Source organism: Canis aureus, unplaced genomic scaffold, assembly GCF_053574225.1.
Source record: "Canis aureus isolate CA01 unplaced genomic scaffold, VMU_Caureus_v.1.0 NW_027326412.1_RagTag, whole genome shotgun sequence".
Lineage (NCBI taxonomy): Eukaryota > Metazoa > Chordata > Mammalia > Carnivora > Canidae > Canis > Canis aureus.
The window spans coordinates 156203-176679 of record NW_027554413.1 but is presented as its reverse complement, the minus strand read 5'-3'; the positions used below and the strand labels follow the sequence as shown (position 1 = coordinate 176679).

At 39.6% G+C, this 20477-nt stretch overlaps 1 long non-coding RNA gene across 2 annotated transcripts in view; it reads right to left on the bottom strand.

The window, feature by feature from the left end:
* Window positions 1-3273: 3273 nt before the first annotated feature.
* LOC144309467 (uncharacterized) overlaps window positions 3274-20477 on the bottom strand; it is a 41453-nt gene continuing 24249 nt past the window's right edge. The window contains exon 4 of one of the 2 annotated variants that reach the window (XR_013375455.1): window positions 3274-3964. This is a non-coding gene — a long non-coding RNA (uncharacterized LOC144309467). The other variant, XR_013375456.1, reaches the window with a different exon arrangement.

The following is a 20477-nucleotide window of genomic DNA, read 5'->3' as shown; positions in this document are numbered from 1 at the left end:
GCCTCTCTTTTTTATGATTTTAAAGCCTCTTGGTTTGATATAAATGCAGCTATTCCTGCTTTTTTTTCTCATTACCATTTTCTTGAAATATCTCTTCCTTTCCCTTTAGTTGCAGTCTATGTGTGTCTTTGAGGCTAAAATATTAGGTCTTTCTTTCTTTCTCTTTTAAATTCATTTAGCTATTCTGTCTGTCTTGGTTGGAGAAGTATTTACATTTAAAGTAGCTATTGATAGATCAGGACTTATTTTTGCCCTTTAAAAACTTGCTTTTGGGATGCTGGGTGGTCTGTGGTTGAGCATATGTCTTTGGCTCAGGGCGTGACCCTAGGGTCCTGTGATCGAGTCTTGCATCTGGCTCCCCATGGGGAGCCTCCTTTTCCCTCTGCCCATGTCTCTCCTTCTCTCTCCATGTCTAAATGTTTTCTAGTTGCTTTGGAGATGTATTGTTCCATGTTTTCTTTTTTGTTTTAATGTATTTTGGTACTAGTATCCTTTGCCTTCTTTGTCCTGTTCTTTTGTGTGATTGCTACAGTTTTTTCCTTTGTGGTTTTCATGGGCTTACATAAAACATCTTAAAATCACAAACCCTATTTTAAGCTGATAACAACTTTACTTCCTGAAATTCCTAAAGTTGATACTTCTACTTCTTCTCCCCCTCATATTTTAGGTAATTTCTTATAAAATTTACATATTTTTGTATTTGTAACTAATAACAATTACTGTAGTTATTGTATTTTTACTACATTTATTTTAACTTTTAAACTAGAGTTGTAAGTGAATGATGTACCACCATAACCATATTACAGAATCTAACCTTAACTGTTTACTATTACCAGTGAGTTTTATACTTTCTTTTTTTAAACTTTATTTATTTATTCATGAGAGACACACACAGATAGAGGCAGAAACATAGACAGAGAGGTAGGCTCCATGCAGGGAGCCTGATGTGGGACTTGATCCCTGGACTCCAGGATCATGCCCTGAACCACAAAGGCAGACGCTCAACCACTGAGCCACCCAGGCATCCCTATACTTTCTTTTTATATTTTTATAAGGCTTATGTTTTACTTTTACTCAGAATTCCCTTAATTCCCTTAGTGTTTCTTAGAAGGCAGGTGTAGTGGTAATGAACTCCCTCATCTTTTGTTTGGGAAAAGTCTTTATTTCTCCATTGCTAAAGGACAGCTCTGCTGGGTATAGAATTCTTAATTATTCTTCAATATTTTGAATATGTCATCCCATTTTGTCCTGCCCTAAAAAGTCTTTGTTGAGAAATCTGCTTATAGTCATAGAAGTTCCCGTGTATGTACTTTTCTCTTTTTTCCTTAATGCTTTTAAAATGGTTTCTTTGGCTTTGACAATTTAATTGATCCTTTTTGGTACAGCTTTTCTCAAAGTCAGCCTATTTCAGGTACAGCCTTTTTCAAAGTCAGCCTATTTCAAGTCTTTTGAGCCTTATGGTTCTGTATGTTCATTTCTCTTCCCAGGTTTGGGAAATGTTTAACCACTATTGCTTTCAGTTTGCTTCTGCCCTTTCTCATTCTCTTTTCCTGGAATTCCCATTGTATTTATGAGTCCCTTAGGATTTTTTCACTCTTTCTCATTTTATCTTTTTGTTTCTCTGACGGGATAATTTTTCTATGTCTTATATTTTTAGGTCACTAATTCTTTCCTTCTGCATGGCTAAGTGTACTTTTGAAATTCTACTAACTAATTCAGCTCAATTACTATTTTTTTTTAACTCTAGGATTTCTCTTTATTTCTGGGTTTGTTGTTTTTTTTTCTGGTTGCTATTTCTTTGTCAAACTTCTTGTTGTTTTCATGGATTATTTTCCTAATTTCATTTAATTGTCTGTATGTTATTGTAGTTACCTAAAGTTAAGAAAATTATTATAAATCTGATAGTTCCTAGATCTTCATTTTTTTAGGGTCAGTTTTTAGAACTTTATTAGATTCCTTTTTTTTTAAGATTTTATTTATTTATTCATGAGAGAGAGAGAGAGAGAGAGAAAGATGCAGAGACACAAGCAGACTGCATGCAAGGAGCCTGATGCGGGACTTGAACCTGGGAATCCAGGATCACACCCTGAGCCAAAGGCAGGTGCCCAACCACTGAGCCACACAGGCGTCCCTATTAGTTTCCTTTGATGGTCTCATATTTACTTGGATTTTGTTATCTTTGATTTCTTACATTGGTATCTGCACACTTGAATAATTTGGCTCCTCTTCTAGACTCTATAGATTTGCTTTGGCAGAGATAGATCTTCAATAGTCACCTCAGTTTAAGTCACTGGGCAGGTGGTACCTGCTATTATGGTCTAGTTTTTGGCAAGGCAACTTTCCAAGCTCTAAGTTTGGGTATAGGGAAAGAGGTGGAAATCTGTAGGATGCCCCCCCCCCAGTTGCATGAATTTTCCATCTGGCTTACTAGATGGTCTGAACTGGGTACTATATTTAGTAGACAGGGCTGTAAATTCATTTCCCTTCACTAGCAGGGGAGGACCCAGTGTCCGCATGGCTCATTTGAGGGTACCTGAATCAACACAAGAGTGTGCACTGAATTTCTTGGTCATCTGCTCTGCAGATGTAGAAAGCCATGGGCTGTTCTCTCTTTTCAAGTGCAGCTAGAAGCAGAGCTTTTGGATGGCCTGTACAGCAGCTCCCCATGTGGTCTTGTTAAGTTCCCAGGTCACAAAAGCTGAAGGCTATATTAATATAATTGGGGCCATGAATTAGTTTCTCTGCCCAGGAGCAGTGGGAGGGGCACCTTTAAAGGCAATAAAGCTCTTTGTGTTTTATCTTATCCTGACCTGTGTCCCAAGTTCCCTGGCCAAATATGAGCCACTGGCTTTGTTCTGCTCACTGTTGTATATGCCTGTCTGTCTCTTGGCTACAGTATTGCTGGCTTTTTGTAGCTCCCTTTTTTCACCAGCCCTTCTGGTCAGGTGGGGCTGGGAGATGCTATCCTCAGTGGTGGGGCTGTTTTAGTTCCCTTTTCTGAATGGGATGGAGAGGTGCTGCTCCAGGCTTCTCTGCTTTTCTGTCTTTTGACTCAGTAAGAGCCAGAAGCTACTCTCTACCTTGGCTATGAGTTAATTCCTCTGCCTAGGTACAGCAGGCCACCCCTCGACACCTGGTACTGGCTTTGCTCTAGACAGTTAGCTCTGCCTTTCTGCTTATTGGCTTACACATTGTTGGTTACAGAGCTTCCAGATATCCTTGCCAGCCCTTCTGGTCAGATGGGGCCTGGGAGCCACAGTGGGTGTGGCTGTGTTTCAGGTTACTTGCTTGGGTGGGGTTGGGAGGGGTGCCTCCTGGCCTTGCTCACATGTTCCCCAAACGAGTTTTTCTTATGGGTGAGGCCATGATGCACCCTCAGCCTTCACTGTGAATTAATTCCCCTGCCTGGGTGCAGCAGGGGAATTTTTCATACCCTGTACTGGCTTTGCCTCGGGGACTGTCCGAACCACCCACACACCTCTTGGTTGGAGTATTGCTGAGCTATACAGCTTTTAGGTTTTCTTGTCAGTGCCCTCTGGCAAGATGGACCAGAAGACAGTTTCCCCAGCAAATGGAGCTACAACTTCTTGCTTGGATATAGTTTCTAGAGTCAGCAAAACTTGTATGAGAACCCAAATCAAGCAGATATGTACTCCAGTGAGTTCTCTGATCACAGTTTGTCCCACACTTGGTTCTGGTGATGAGCAAAGCTGCTGGTTGGGGCCACTACTTGGATTACTAATCACTTAGGGAGTTGTAGTCATGAATTGCATCTGCCAAGATCTGTGTGTTGGTTATTGCAAGCCTCACAGTTTCCCCTGCAATTCTCATGGCACGAGACCAGAGTAGGGGCTCTCATGAAGTAATCTGCAGTGGTGGTGGTGCTGATTGTCCCCTTGAGTTCGCTTCTTTTGGGGGGAACTGGAGGTTCAGGGAAGACCTTTCCATGTGGTGTTGCTCCTGTCTGGGAGAAAGACAAAGTAGTCAGAAAGGAGTTGCTTCTCTTACGCTTCTAATACAGTCTATCTTGGTCTCTGTGATGCAGGGGATGTTTCAGTATCATCTCTATTCTAGGATTTTCTCAGCTGTGTCTTGTTCATCAGTAGTTGTTTTTCTGAAGGGGAATAAAGCAGAAATGACCTATGTCAGCATCTTGGTGATGCCACTGTCTCTTAAATTTTCAGAGTTAGCAAGAATCTAAATTTATCTTCTTTGGGATACACACATACATACACTATATATTTTGGGCTATATATACACATACATAAATTGTGATATATGTATACACATATTTCCATATATGTATATATGGAAATATAAATTAACTCAGGCTCATCAGGATCTCATAATTATATTTGGATTGTGAAATTTCATTAATGAGTACATGTTAATAATGGTAGTCATGACTATATTTGATTAGGTTAGTTTAAACAGATAGCTTCATATCTTAAGATCAACTGATTAGTAGCCTTAGTTACATTGGCAAAACTCCTTTGCCATGTAACATAACTTAATAATGTTATAACAGCAGGGGTTGGAGAGCATGAGGGCTATGTTACAAATCTGCTTACTGTAATTTAATCGCTGGTCCCTGTGATTCCTCTCATATACAAAATGCATTCAACTTTTCCCATGATTTCCAAGGACCTCACTCCATTATAGCCACAATAAAAAGCCCAAATCTTCAATTAAATCTAGTCTCTCTGTAAGTCTAGAAATCATCACGCAAATTATCAGGTAAATGTAGTATATCTCCTAGACACAATTCCTTCCATCTGTTGACCTGTGAAATTAACTATAGAAGTTATCTGCTTCCAAAATTCTTAACATATAATCATAAGATTGACATCAGGATAACACCTGACATTTTAGTTAAAAAGGAGAGGGAGAATGGAAGGTAGAAAAAGAAGTCATTGGTTCAAAGCAGTTTTGAAATGTAGCTGGGAAAACTTGAGCTGGAGTTCTTTAATTTGGTTGTTAGATATGGGTTCTTACTTCTGTTGTCTGGACTCTTGGTTCCACCTTCTGAGTCATTCTCCCTTTTGCATGAAAAGTAGTATGTGTTTTCTTAGCAGTAACTAGAACCCCTAATCTGCAACCATCTTCCTTTTTTAGCTACTTCCTACCATTTTTAGCTCTCTTCCTGTGTTTCTACCATTCCATCAATATACCAGTGTTACCAGTACCTACAATCTGCTGATCATACCAACACTTCAGTGTCTCTCATCCTTTCATATCTGACTTCCTTTCTTAGGCAGTTTAAATTCCATTGCTTCATATTGGAATGACTGCCTTACGTCGACCTTCAACTTCCTTGTTGTCCTTTGATAGTCACTAAAGCACTAACAGATTTTCATAAAAAGGTTTATTTATTCATTCATGAGAGACACAAAGGGACAGAGAGAGAGGGAGAGACAGGCTCCCTGCAGGGAGCCTGATGTGGGACTCGATCCTGGGTCTCCAGGATCACACTCTGGGCTGAAGGCAGTGCTAAACTGCTGAGCCACCTGAGCTGCCCAGCACTAACAGATTAACTGTGCCTCTCAGCCCCCTCAGCTGCCCAGCTGAATGTGGCTGGGGAAGAAAACAAAGCAGTGTTGTCTGTCCTCACTGTATATGGATGATCACTGCCTTAATTTTGTCCTTGTACTTCCGAGGAATCATTGTATTTCTCTACTCCATTCACTCACCCATTTACCTCAGGGTATAGCACATTTTTCTCCTGTCTTTAATATCCATCTTCAGCGTTCATGTCCCTAGCCTCAGCTGATGATCTTATATCTTATTTCACTGAGAAAATAGGAACAATCAGAAAGATTTTAGTAAGCTCCAACAAGCCTTCAACCTATCTACAAACTCTCTTTTCTCCTTTATCCTGGATAAACTGTCCATGCTCCCAGCAATTGTCACCCCTTTCTCCTGTAAGTAGAACCCATGCCTGCCTGACATGACTCCAGAGACTTTTCTATTGGCCTAAAGACAGTTTTTGTATCTCACATCTTAAAAAAAATGTTTTTCTCTCCATCCTAATTCTTCCTCAGCTATCACATCATTTTCCCCTTTTCTTTACAAAATATATACCTAAAAATAATTATATATATTGCCTTTAGCTTTTATCTTTAGAATTTCTTTTTAATTCACTTTAGTGAGGGCTTTGCTGTTACCATCAAGCAGACACTGTTCTCATCAAAGTCACCAGTGATTTAGATCCAGGGGTCTCTTCTCAACCTTCATCAAACCTATCACCAGCTTTTGACATTGATAGTTTAATAGCTACTTGACTTGATGTCCTTGACATTAGGAATCACTCTTAATCTTTCTCTTATTTTTGTGCCTTATTCTTGCCACTTTGATTATTTTCTGATTTATATCTCCAGCCTGAAATTTTCACCTGAGGTACAGACTGATTAATATATCTACGTCTCTGCTAGACATGATTACTTGAATACCTAACAGGATCTTAAATATAGCATGTCCAAAACATAGGTCCTGTTTCCAACTCACCGAAAACCTACTTCTTCACAGTCTTCTCCATTTCATAAATGGTGTTTCCATTGTTTCATTTTTTAAAAATATTTTTAATTGAAGTTTGATTTGCTAACATATAACTCCCAGTGCTCATCCTGTCAAGTGCTCCCCTCAGTGTCCATCACCCAGTCACCCCATCCCCCGACCTGTCTCCCCTTCCACTACCCCTCATTCATTTCCAATACTTGAGTCTCTCATGTTCTGTCTCCCTCTCTGATATTTCCCACTCATTTTCCCTCCTTTCCCCTATAATCCCTTTCACTATTTCTTATATTCCCTGAATGAATGAAACCATATAATGTTTGTCCTCCTCTGATTGACTTTCCTCACTCAGCATAACACCATCCCATTCCATCCACGTTGAAGCAAATGATATTCATCCTTTCTAATGGCTGAGTAATATTCCATCGTATACATAGACCACATCTTCTTTATCCATTCATCTTTTGATGGACACCAAAGTTCCTTCCACAGTCTGGCTATTGTGGACATTGCTGCTAGAAACATCGGGGTGCAAGTGTCTCGGTTTTTCACTGCATCTGTGTCTTTGGGGTAAATCTCCAGCAGTGCAATTGCTGGGTCATAGGACAGTTCTATTTTTAACTCTTTGAGGAACCCACACACAGTTTTCCAGAGTGGCTGCACCAGTTCACATTCCACCAACAATGCAAGAGGGTTCCCCTTTCTCCACATCCTCTCGAACATTTGTTGTTTCCTGCCTTGTTAATTTTCACCATTCTCACTGCTTTGAGGTGGTATCTCATTGTGGTTTTGAATTGTATTTCCCTGATGGCAAGTGATGCAGAGCATTTTCTCATGTGCTTGTGGGCCATGTCTTTGTCTTCTTTGGTGAGATTTCTGTTCATGTCTTTTGCCCATTTCATGATTGGATTGTTTGGTTTTTTGCTGTTGAGCTTAATAAGTTCTTTATATATTTTGGATACTAGCCCTTTATCTGATATGTCATTTGCAAATACCTTCTCCCATTCTGTAGGTTGTCATTTAGTTTTGTTGACTGTTTCTTTTGCTGTGCAAATGCTTTTTATCTTGATGAAGTCCCAGTAATTCATTTTTGCTTTTGTTTCCCTTCCCTTCATAGATGTATCTTGCAAGAAGTTGCTGTGGCCAAGTTCAAAAAGGGTGTTGCCTGTGTTCTCCTCTAGGATTTTGATGGAATCTTGTCTCACATTTAGATCTTTCATCCATTTTGAGTTTATCTTTGTGTCTGGTGCAAGAGAGTGGTCTAGTTTCATTCTTCTGCATGTGGTTGTCCAATTTTCCCAGCACCATTTATTGAAGAGAATTTAATGAAGACCTTCATTTTTCCAGTGGATAATCTTTCCTGCTTTGGTAATTATTAGTTGACCATAGAGTTGAGGGCCCATTTCTGGGTTCTCTGTTCTGTTCCATTGATCTATGTGTCTGTTTTTGTGCCAGTACCACACTGTCTTGATGACCACAGGTTTGTAGTACAAGCTGAAATCTGGCATTGTGTTGCCCCTGGCTTTGGTTTTCTTTTTCAATATTCCCCTGGCTATTCAGAATCTTTTCTGATTCCACACAAGCCTTAAGATGAATTGTTCCAACACAGTGAAGAAAGTCCATGGCATTTTTTTTATTCATAGAGATGCAGAGAGAGAGAGAGAGAGGCAGAGACACAGGCAGAGGGAGAAGCAGGCTCCATGCAGAGAGCCTGGGGTGGGACTCGATCCAGGGTCTCCAGATCAGGCCCCGGGCCACAGGCGGCACTAAACTCCTGTGCCAGTGGGGCTGCCCAGTCCATGGTATTTTGATAGGGATTGCATTGAACATGTAAATTGCCCTGGGTAGCATAGACATTTTCACAATATTAATTCTTCCAATCCATGAGCACGGAGTATTTTTCCATCTCTTTGTGTCTTCCTCAATATCTTTCAGAAATACTTTGTAGTTTTTAGGGTATAGATCCTTTACTTCTTTAGTTAGGTTTATTCCTAGTATCTTATGCTTTTGGGTGCAATTGTAAGGGTTTGATTCCTTAATTTCACTTTTTTCAGTCTCATTGTTAGTGTATAGAAATGCCACTGACTTCTGGGCATTGATTTTGATCCTGCCACACTGCCAAATTGCTGTATGAGTTCTAGAAATCTTGGGGTGGAGGCTTTTGGGTTTTCTATGTACAGTATCATGTCATCTGCAAAGACGGAGAGTTTGGCTTCTTTTTGCCAATTTGAAAGCCTTTTATTTCTTTCTGTCATCTGATTGCTAAGGCTAGGACTTCTAACAATATGTTGAGTAGCAGTGGTGAGAGTGGACATCCCTGTCTTGTTCCTGATCTTACGGGAAAGGCTCTCAGTGTTTCCCCATTGAGAATAATATTTGCTGTGGGCTTTTGTAGAGGACTTTTAAGATGCTGAGGAATGTTCCCCCTATCCCTGCACTCTGAAGGGTTTTGTTCAGGAATGGATGCTGTATTTTGTCAAATGATTTCTCTGCATCTATTGAGAGGATCATATTGTTCTTGTTTTTTCTCTTGTTGATATGATCTATCACATTGATTGCTTTACGAGTGTTGAACGTCCTACATCCGGGGGATAAATCCCACTTGGTCATAGCGAATAATCTTCTTAATGTATTGTTGGATCCTATTGGCTAGTATCTTGTCGAGAATTTTTGCATCTGAGTTCATCAGTGATATTGGTGTATAATTCTCCTTTTTGGTGGGCTCTTTTGTTTTGGAATTAAGGTGATGCTGGCCTCATAGAATGATTTTGGAAGTATTCCATCCCTTTCTATCTTTTGGAACAGCTTTAGTAGAATAGGTATTGTTTCTTCTTAAACATTTGATAGAATTCCCATGGGAAGCCATCTGGCCCTGGACTTTTGTGTCTTGGGAGGTTTTTGATGACTGCTTCAATTTCCTCTCTGGTTATTGGCCTGTTCAGGTTTTCTATTTCTTCCTGTTCCAGTTTTGGTAACTTGTGGTGTTCTAGAAATGCGTCCATTTCTTCTAGATTGCCTAATTTATTGGCATATAGCTGCTCATAATACGTTTTTAAAATTGTATGTATTTCATTGGTATTGATTGTGATTTCTCCCCTTTCATTCATGATTTTATAATTGGAATATTTTCTAATTTCTTTTGAATGAGGCTGACTAATGGTTTATCTATCTTATGAATTCTTTCAAAGAACCGACTCCTGGTTTTTTTGATCTGTTCTACAGCTCTTCTGGTCTCTATTTCGTTGAGTTCTACTCAGATCTTTATTAACTCTCTTCTTCTGCTGGGTGTAGGTTTTATTTGCTGTTCTTTCTCCAGTTCCTTTAGGTGCAAGATTAGCATGTGTATTTGAATTTTTTCCAATTTCTTGAGGGAGGCTTGTATTGTGATGTAGTTCCCTCTTAGGACTGCTTTTGCTGTATCCCAAAGATTTTGAAAGGTTGTGTCTTCGTTTTCATTAGTTTCATGAATCTTTTAATTCTTCTCTAATTTCCTGGTTGACCCTTTCATCTTTTGGCACGGTACTCTTTAACCTCCATGTGTTTGAGTTTCTTCCAAATATCTCCTTGTGATTGAGTTCTAGTTTCAAAGCATTGTGGTCTGAAAGTATGCAGGGGACAATCTCAATCTTTTGGTATTGGCTGAGACCCGATTTGTGACCCCGTATGTGGTTTATTCTGGAGAAAGTTTCACATGCACTTAAGGAGAATGTGTATTCAGTTGCATTTGGATGCAAAATTCTGTATATATAGGTGAAATTTGGTCCAGTGTATCATTTAAGGCCCTTGTTTCTTTGGTGATGTTGTGCTTAGAAGATCTGTCATTTGCAGAAAGTGCCATGTTAAAGCCTCCCACTATTAGTGTATTATCTAAGTGTGTCTTTATTTCGGTTATTAATTGACTGATATACTTGGCAGCTCCCACATTAGGGGCATAAATATTCATGATTGATAGGTATTCTTGTTTGATAGACACTTTAAGTATGATACAGTGTCCCTCTTCATCTCTTGTTACAGTCTTTCGGATAAACTTTAATTTATCTGATGTGAGGATTGCTACCCCTGCTTTCTTTTGAGGACCATTTGAATGGTAACTTGTTCTCCACCCTTTCATTTTCAGACTGGATGTGTCCTTAGCTCTCAAATGAGTCTCCTGTAGACAGCAAATAGATGGGTTTTTTAATTTTATTTTTTTTCCAGGCCGAAGCCCTGTGTCTTTTGATGGAATCATTTAGCCCATTCATGTTCAGAGAAACTATTGAAAGATATGAATATAGTGTCATCGTAATACCTATTCAGTCTCTGTTTTTAGGGATTATTTATTTGGGTGTCCTCTTCTTTTTACAGTGTTCCCCTTAATATTTCTTGCAGAGCTGGTTTTGTGGTCACATACTCTTTCAGTTTTTGCCTATCTTGGAAGCTCTTTATCTCTCCTCCTGTTTGGAATGGCAGCCTTGCTGAATAAATATTTTTGGCTGCATGTTCCTCTCATTTAGTACCATGAATATATTCTGTCAGCCCTTTCTGGCCTGCCAGGTCTCTGTGGAGAGGTCTGCTGTTAATCTGATATTTCTCCCCATATAAGTTAAGAATCTCTTGTCTCTGGCTGCTTTAAGGATTTTCTGTTTATTTTTGGAATTTGCAAGTTTCGCTATTAAATGTCAAGGTGTTGAACAGTTTTTATTGATTTTGGGGGGTGACCTCTCTATTTCCTGGCTCTAAATGCCTGTTTCCCTCCCCAAATTAGGGAAGTTCTCAGCTATTATTTGTTTAAATATACTTTCTGGTTCTCTCTCCCTCTTGGCGTCTTCTGGAACCCCAGTTGTTTCCTGAGGCTGTCATTTATTTCCCTTAACCTTTCCCCATGGTTTTTAAATTGTTTTTCTCTTTTTTCCTCAGCTTTCTTCCTTGCTATCACCTTGTCTTCTATGTTACTCACTCTCCCCCCCTCATTAACCCTAGCTGTTAGGACATCAGTTTGGCTAGCATCTCATTTAATTTATTTTTAATTCCAACCTGATTAGAGCTAAATTCTGTAGTAACAAAGTCTCTAGAGTCCTTTATGCTTTTTTTCCCCAGAGCCACCAGGAGCTTTATAATTGGGCTTCTGAATTGGCTTTCTGATATCAAATTGTAACCCATTTTCTGTAACTCTGTTACAGAGAGTACTGTTTCGCTTCTTTCTTTTGTGGTTAATTCTTCTAGTCATTTTGTTCAGTGCACAGTGGCTGTGTGAACGGGCTGAGTCAGGAATATCAGTCACGACCTAAGTAAATTTCACCGTAGATGATTCTGATGAGGTCAGAGACCAGAAAATGAAAACGAAGATGAGAACAAAATTAAAGGAAAGGGCCACTAAAGTGAAAAATAAATTTTTAAACAAAGCAATAAAAGATAAAAGGCCAAAAATACCATAGAAGAAGGAAAAAGTAAAAAAATAAAATAAAATAAAACAAAACAAAAAACAAAAGAGGAAAAAGAGAAAAAAGAAAAGAAAAAAGGGAGATGGTGGTGGTGACGAAGTTGTAGTGGAGGGAGAACGTAGTCTACCTGAGGGGTCCTCTTGGTTGATCCTCTTGGTTGAGGATGATCCTCTTGGTTCTGAGTATATTAAGTTCTGTATGTTGATTGGTTGATCCTCTTGGTTCTGAGTATATTAAGTTCTGTATGTTAGAAGATGCTCAGTTCTAAATTTATATAAACCAGAAATACATGTAGAGAGCCCCACCAATGACCACCAAAACATAAATGAAATAAAAGAGGGGGGCAGAATGGGAATGCAGAGAGAGTATAATCTCACAGAATGAACCAGCACGGTATACCACTTGGTTCTGGGTGCATGCTGGCATGGTTTAGAAGGTATGAACTTGTGCCATTGTAGAACAAAATGAGGCAGAGAGAAAACACAAAACAAAACAAAAACCATATCTTGTATATATCCCAAAATTGAGTATGTTGTAGGGAATCTAGAAGTGGAAAGTATATCTAGGACGTGTCATTGTAGAAATTTGAAAGTCAAAAAGGAAGCATCTTAAAAATGAAGAGTTGGTAAAATATTGTAGTAAGGTGGGAAAGAGGAAAAAAAAGAAAATTTACAGTCTGATATAAAAACAAGTTGTAGTGGAATAGGCAGGAAAAAAATAGGAGGGGTACCCTCTGGTTCTATATCGTGTAAATCCCTGGACTTGCCCTGGAGCTTTCCAGTGCTGCTCGGTGAACTTGCTCTTGCCCTGACCTTCCAGCTGGTCTTCGGGGGAGGGGCTGCTGTGCTGACTCGCAGGTGTGTGCACCTGGGCGCTGCCCCGCCCCCCTGCCGGGTGTAGGGCTCAGGGGGAGCTGTTGCCCCGGTGAGGCCCCTGTCCCCTGGCAGCCCCGCCTCTCCCAGGCACAGGGTGACACCAGGAGGGACAACCCCACAGGCGGCGGCCAGGTCTCCCCAGCCCTGGAGTCCGCTCCCGCCGTGACCACCGCGGCTCCCAGTCCGCAGGGGCCTGGGTGCTCCCGGGGCGGGGGCGCCGATCTGCACAGGTCGGGGCGCCGGAGCAGGAGCCTCCTCGCTGTCCTGGGCCCTCCCCGCCTCGGCCCGTCCCGGGGCAGCGCAGGATCCCGGCTGTGTCCCCCGGAGGCCTGGGGTCCGGGGCCTGCGCCGCTGGAGTCGCGCTCCCGGGGAGCCCCCTCCGCCCGGAGCCCCGCCCGACCCTCCGGCTGCGCCCCCAGGCCCCGCGGGGCGCGCTCCGGCCCTTTACGGAGATGGGCGGCTGTGGGGCGCGCTCTCCCCGGCGCCCCGGGATCCCGCCCGGGTCCCTGCTGAGCGCCTTTCCGTCCGGGAAGAGTCGTGGGGATTGTCAACGTGCCCGCTTCCCGGGCGGGGCGCCCTGTCCCGAGGCTCTCCCCGGCCTCGGCGGCTCCTCGCGGCCCTCCCCCACCGGATTCTTTTTTATTTTATTGTTTTCCGCCTTCCTGCCTTGTCAGAAGCGAAAAGCCTTCTCTCTGTAGCGTTCTTTACATCTCAGTTCGAATTTGAGGTGTTCAGGATGGTTTGAAAGTTATCTAGGGGTGTTGGTGGGGCCGGTGTGTGGAGGACCCCACTCCTTTGCATCCTGGCCCGCCCCCGTTGCCATTGTTTCAGATGCTCAGGTCAAAGACTTCAAAATCATATGGATTCATCTTTTTTTTACATTTTGTAACTGATGCCAGTTATTTCTATCATGTCTGCCTTTAAAATATAACCAGAATGCCTCGTTTTTATCTCCTCATTACCTCCCTGGTCCAGACCATTATCATTCCTTATCGGAATTTTTGAAATCTCCTTTTCTTGCTGATGTCACCTTATTTTTATCTTTTCTCAGTACAGTAGCCATGGGGATGGGATTAAGTCAGAATTTGTTAAAGCATCCCTAATTGTTTCCAATACCTCAAAATTAAGGCCAAAAAATTAAAGTGATTGCTCTGAGTTTACCTAGTTGTCAGGTTTTCTAGGACACCTCCCTTGATCACCATCTGTGAATTTTCAACCCTACTCTGTCATGCTCTATTCCTTTCTCTTTTTTTTTTTTGCCTTATTATCATTAAATGAATTATATATGTCTTACCTATTTCTTTTGTTTTTCAATATCTCACCTAGTATCCCTACCTTTCTCACTCACATTATTTAAATGCCATGAAGACAGAGATTTTTTTCTGTTTTCTTTTCCCCATTTTACTTTTCTGTCTTCTTAGAAGACTCTATACCTGTGCCAAACATATAGTGTGTACGCAGTACATCTTTGTCAAGTGAATGAAGAGTGAATGAATGAGTACTTGTTATTCTGTTGTCATAATTTCCTGTTTATAAATTTCCCATGCTAGATTTTAGGCTCCCTATTGGTGAGCACTATATATATATATATATATATATATATATATATATATATATATATATGTATTTTATATGTATATACATAATATTTAATGTAGGATGTGTTGAGAAATGTGAAGAGTCTGAAACTTTACTTATAAGCTAGCAAGTTAGCCTGTGTAGTTCTATGGATGCTGCCAAAATAGGTGAGACTTCTGGTTCAGAGACTAAAGGATTTATTATTAATGGTGTAACACCCAGCATAAATGTCCTGTTTGCCTTAGTTCCTCTTGCTCCCTGAGTCCCAGGAGCAGCTCAGAGGGGCCCAGGCTGATATGCATGAGAAATAGGTTATGCATCACAGCTAAGAAAGCCTGTGTTTATGGAACCCAAATCTTATAGTGGGATTCAAGCAAATGTGTCTGACCTATGTTTAAGAGGAGTACATTTTCCTTATTATATTATACAAGACAATAATTTGCCCTCTCTTATAGATGGAGTCACTACCTCTATTTTTCATGAGCATTTACTATTTTAATATCCTTAAAAGGATGGTCTGGAACAAAGGGGCAGTTAATGGCTCAGCTTATAGGACATGCAGAAACATGAGAGACCCTGGAGAATTATGTCCCAATAGTACCTCTGCTGGTCAGATTACAGGAGATCCTTAAAACCATGTGTAGAATAATGTAATTAATAATTGCTACTTCAAATGCAATAATTTTGAATGTAAAGTGTTACTGTTTGTGCATTGGTGTTCCTTTAAAAGATTTCATCTATTTATTCATATAGCAGTCTTTTTGATTTCATGGTACTTTTACAAATATTTGACTATTTTATGCTTTAAATAACTAATGAATATTAACTTTTGATGAAGACTACAGTTATTTTAACATTACAACTCCAAAATTATTATAACTCCTTTTGAATGCGTGAAAAAGCCTGAAGCTCAAAGAAATACGATGAGTAGAGAACATATTCTAAAATAGTATGCATAGTTTTAATGTATTTAAAGCTTATAATAACCTCTGCTTAATCAAATCAAATAAAGTAGAACCTCAATGTACTAGAACACTCAAATAACTTTTGTCCTCCTTCATGTAACTTTCAAGGAGGGTCATGAAATCTAGCAAGAAAGAGAGATAAACAGGGAGAGTTAACCTAGTGGACTTACAGTTATCATAGCTACGCCTCAGAGATATTGTGGTTTTTGTTCCAGACCACTGCAGCTAAGCAAGTATCACAATAAAATGAATTCTTTGCTTTTCCAGTGCATATAAAAATTATGTTTGCACTATACCTTAGCCTGTTAAGTGTGCAGTAGTATTATGTCTAAAGAAACAATGTACATACCTTAATTAAAAAGTACTTTATTGTTAGAAAATTCTATCATACAAATTTTCAAGGAGTCATAATTGTTTGTTGGTGGAAGGTCCTGCTTCTACGTTGATTGCTGCTGCCTGGTCTGGGTGGTAGTCACTGAAGGTTGGAGTAGCTGTGCCAATTTGCTAAAATCAGACAGCAATGAAATTTGCTACATCAATTGGCTCTTCCTTTCATGAACAGTTCTCTGTAGGATATGGTGCTATTTGATAGCATCTTACCCGCAGTACAACCTCTTTCAAAATTGGAGTCAGTCTTCTCAAACCTTGCTGCTGCTTTATCAACTAAGTTTATGTAATATTCTGAATCCCTTATTGCCATTTCAACAATCTTTACAGATTCTTTCCCAGGAGTAGGAATAGGTTACGTCTCAAGAAATTATATTCTTTTTTCATCCATAAGAAGCAACTCCTAATCTGTTCAAGTTTTTCCCCCCACTTTTAAAGCCTTCATTTTTGGCATTAGTACTTTTTTAAAAATTTTAAGTTTTTGCTTAGATTCTAGTTGGTTAGCATGTGGTTCAATATTGGTTTCAGAAGTAGAGTACAGTGATTCATTACTAATGTATAAAATCATGTGCTCATCACAAGTGCAACCAATAATACTCATCACCCAATTCACCCATCTCCCCTCCAGCAGCCCTCAGTTTGTTCTCTGTAGCTAAGAGTCTCCTGTGGTTTGCTTCTTTTTTTGTTTTCCCTTCCCCTATGTTCATCTGTCTTATTTCTTAAATTCCACATATAAGAGAGATGATATGGTATTGATCTTTTTCTAACTGACTTATTTCATCCAAGTTTTATTATGAGATTGCAGCAGTTCAGTCACAACTTCAGGTTCTACCTCTAATTCTAGTTCTCCTGCTGTTTCCACCCCATTTGCAGTTATTTCCTCCACTGAAGTCTTGAGCCCCTCAAAGTCATCCCTGGGGTTTAGAGTCAACTTCTTCCAAATTCCTATTTCTGTTGATATTTTGAATGCTTCTCACGAATCACAAATGTTCTTAATAGCATTTAGCGTGGTCAGTCCTTTCCAGAAGGCTTTCAATGGACTTTTCCCACATCCATCAGAGAAATCAGTATCTATGGCATCTATAGCTGTATGAAATGTGTTTCTTAAATATTAAGCCTTGAAAGTTGAAAATGACCACTTGATCCATGGGCTGCAGAATGGATGTTGTATTAGAGGTAGAAAAACAGCATTAATCTCACTGTACCTCTCTGTCAAAGCCCTTGGGTGCCCAGGTGCGTTGTTAGTGAGCAGTCATATTTTGAAACGAATCTTTTTTTTTTTCTGAGCAGTCAGTTCAACAGTGGACTTAAAACATTCAAGAAATCATGTCATAAATAGATGTACGGTCATCTAGGCTTTGCAGTTCCATTTATAGAGCACAGATAGAAGGGATTTAGCATAATTCTGAAGGGCCCTAGGAATTTCATAACAGTAAATGAGCATTGGCTTTGGCTTAAAGTCATCAGCTACATTAGCCCCTAACTTAGAGAGTCAGCCTGTCTTTTGATGCTTTAAGGCCAGACATTGACTTCTCTCTAGCTATGAAAGTCCTAACGTCCACTATGAGGCTGTTTAATCTACATTGAAAATCTGCGGTTCAGTGTGGCTGCCTTCATTAATTCTCTTTGCTACAACTTCTGGATACCTTGCTGCAGCTTCTGCATCAGCATTTGTTGCTTCACCTTGCACTTTTATGTCATAGAGATGGCTTCTTTCCTTAAACTTCATGAAATAACCTCTGCTAGCTCAGACTTTTCTTCAGCAGCTCAACTAATTAATTATTAGGACTTTTTTTTTTCAGAACAGTTTTCAAGTCACAGAAAAGTTGAGGAAAAAGTAGAGATTTCCCACATACCTCTCCTGCCCTAAACACACACACACACAACACACACACACACAGAGAGAGAGAGAGAGAGAGAGAGAGAGCATCTCCTACATCAGATTTCCCAGCGGGCAGGGGAGGGGGGCATTTGTCACAACTGATGATTCGACACTGATACATCATAATTATTCAAAGCCCAGTATGGTCCACTCTTGGTGTGATACATTCTGTGGGTTTGGAAGAATGTGTGGTAAAATCTATTTGTCAATATGGTATCATACAAAGTATTTTCATGACATTGCTCTTGTATTGAAAATACTCTTGTGAATCACCTCATCAGCCTTCCCCCCACCTCTAAATTCTGGCAACCACTCCTCCTTTTACTCATTTCATATTTTTGCCTTTTCCAGATGTTAAATAGTTGAAAGCCTACAGTATGGAGCCTTTTCAGCCTGGTTTCTTTCACTTAGTAACATGCATTTAAGTTTCCTCCATGGCTTTTCATGGATTGATAGCTCATTTATTTTTAGTGCTGAACAACACTCCACTGTCTGGGTATAGTACAGTTTGTCCATTCACCTATTGAGGGACTTTTTTTTTTTTTTTTTTTTTTTTGCTTCCATGTTTTGGCAGTTAGGAATTGCCATGTACAGGTTTCTGTGTGGATGTGTTTTGGGCTCCTTTGGGTATATATCAAAGAGTACCCTTCTTTAAATTTTTAAGTCTTTGCATGAGACCCAAATTATCAGCTCCAGTGCTTTGCTCATTTCATGTTTATTTCTTATACATGATTCTCTGTAGGAATCATCTCAAACCATCAAAGAAGTTCTAACAGTGAGTCTGATATAAAACCATCTGATTCTGTATCCATCACCCTGCCAAGGTTCCTTGGCTCCTACATAAATTTAATTTCTTCTCTCCTAGTGAAAAGCTCTCAACGTGACAGTGATAGTGTAGGAGCCTGTGTGTCTTTCTACCAAATATCCCCTAACATCCTTTCTTTGGGGGTAGCTACTATAATTATATTTATATAACTAATAGTGGCAACAAGAGTAATTTTACTGAAAATAATTAAAAGCTGCTATAGAGTCACTAGGTTTTTTACTCATATCCATAGAAATAGAAATAGACAAATAAGTTTTAGAAACTTTATGTCAGGGACACCTGGGTGGGTCAGTGGTTGAGCGTCCACCTCTGGCTCAGGGCATGATCCTGGGGTCTGGGATCGAGTCCTGCATCAGGCTCCTGTGGGAATCTTGCTTCTCCCTCTGCCTATGTCTCTGCCTCTCTCTGTCTCTCTCATGAATAAATAAATAATATCTTAAAAAATTAAAAAAGAAACTATGTCAACAGATATCCTATGATGAGCATAACAGCTTCTAGCACAAAGCTTGGTATACAATAAACCCTGAAGTAGTGATAACTATGGTTCTTGCAAATTATGCTGTTTCTGATAATGATGATAATTAAGAAAGTCAATAGTGAGGCTCCAGAAAAGTGAACAATCTTTGAACCTCAATTGTTAAAATTTACCCAGAATATTATATCTCTAAGTCAGAAAAGACTGTTTTTTTAAGATTATTTATTCATTTATTTATGAACAACACTGAGAGAGAGACAGAGACTTAGGCAGAGGAAGAAGCAGGCTCCTTGCAGGGAACCCAATGTGGGACTCAATCCTGGACCCTGGGATCACGACCTGAACTGATGGCAGTTGCTCAACTGATGAGCCACCCAGGCGTCCCGACATACAGAATTTTTAATAGCTGTTCTTATGAAGTGTATATTTGGTTAACAGCTAGCTAAATTAATTTCAGCTGGTTTATTACATCTCTGAACAGCTGAGGTGAGTTTTTAAAATGTGTATAGAAATCTAAATATTTGGGAACACAGTATATTAGATAGGCATATTTAAATTTTAGCAGCAAAGCATCTGTTAAAAATTGCTGTCTTTGATGGATCTTATCTAATAAAACTAGAAAATTGCCACAGTGGTTTCTGAAATTTTACCACCATTAGTATATTCATTTATTTCTACATTGGTATCTCCTTGGATAGCAGACAATAGACAATAAGGCTCCCTTTCCAGGGAACTATGTGTGATAGCTATTCCATAGTAGCAATAACTTGTTTTCTTTCTGTATTTTCGTAAAAGAACTCCTGGATCCTTTTTTTTTAAGATTTTATTTATTCATGAGAGACAGAGAGGCAGAGACATAGGCAGAGGGAGAAGCAGGCTCCCCGCAGGAACCTGATGTGGGACTTGATCCCTGGACCTGAGATCATGCCCTGCACCGAAGGCAGATGCTCAACCACTGAGCCACTCAGGTGTCCCCCTTTGTTTTTTTTTAATTGTCTGAAAAAGGAATCAAAAGCATTACTTTCTCAGGGATTGAAATGGCAACTACATACTTTGAAACCACTGAAATCTAGGTATATTTATGAGTTATTTATATATTATGTATTTATAAACAGAGATGGCCTATAAAAATGTAGTTTTAAATATTCTTAGTATTTTTCCCCTAACCTGTCATAATTATCATTGAAGTGAAAAATCTTTGGATTTCAATCCATTTACATAGTTTCCTAACTCTATGACCTTAGTTAGATTAATAACTTCCCTGAACTTTCCTTTCTTCCTTGGGCTATTGTGAAAGTTGGATCTATATAAAGTGTTTAGTACAGGGTCTATGACATAGGTATCTATTAAATATTAGCTATAATTCATACTATTATTATAACTTCTCAGTCCTGTCTTTCTCTTCCTCTTTTCTAATGGCTTTGTGGAAATTAACTATTTCTTACCTATTTCCTGAAAAGTGGGTCAAATTATTCTGCCCTATAAATATTATGCAATGCATATAATACTTTGGGAAATATTAAGCTCTACAAAATTGGTGGTGAACGTAATATTAATTA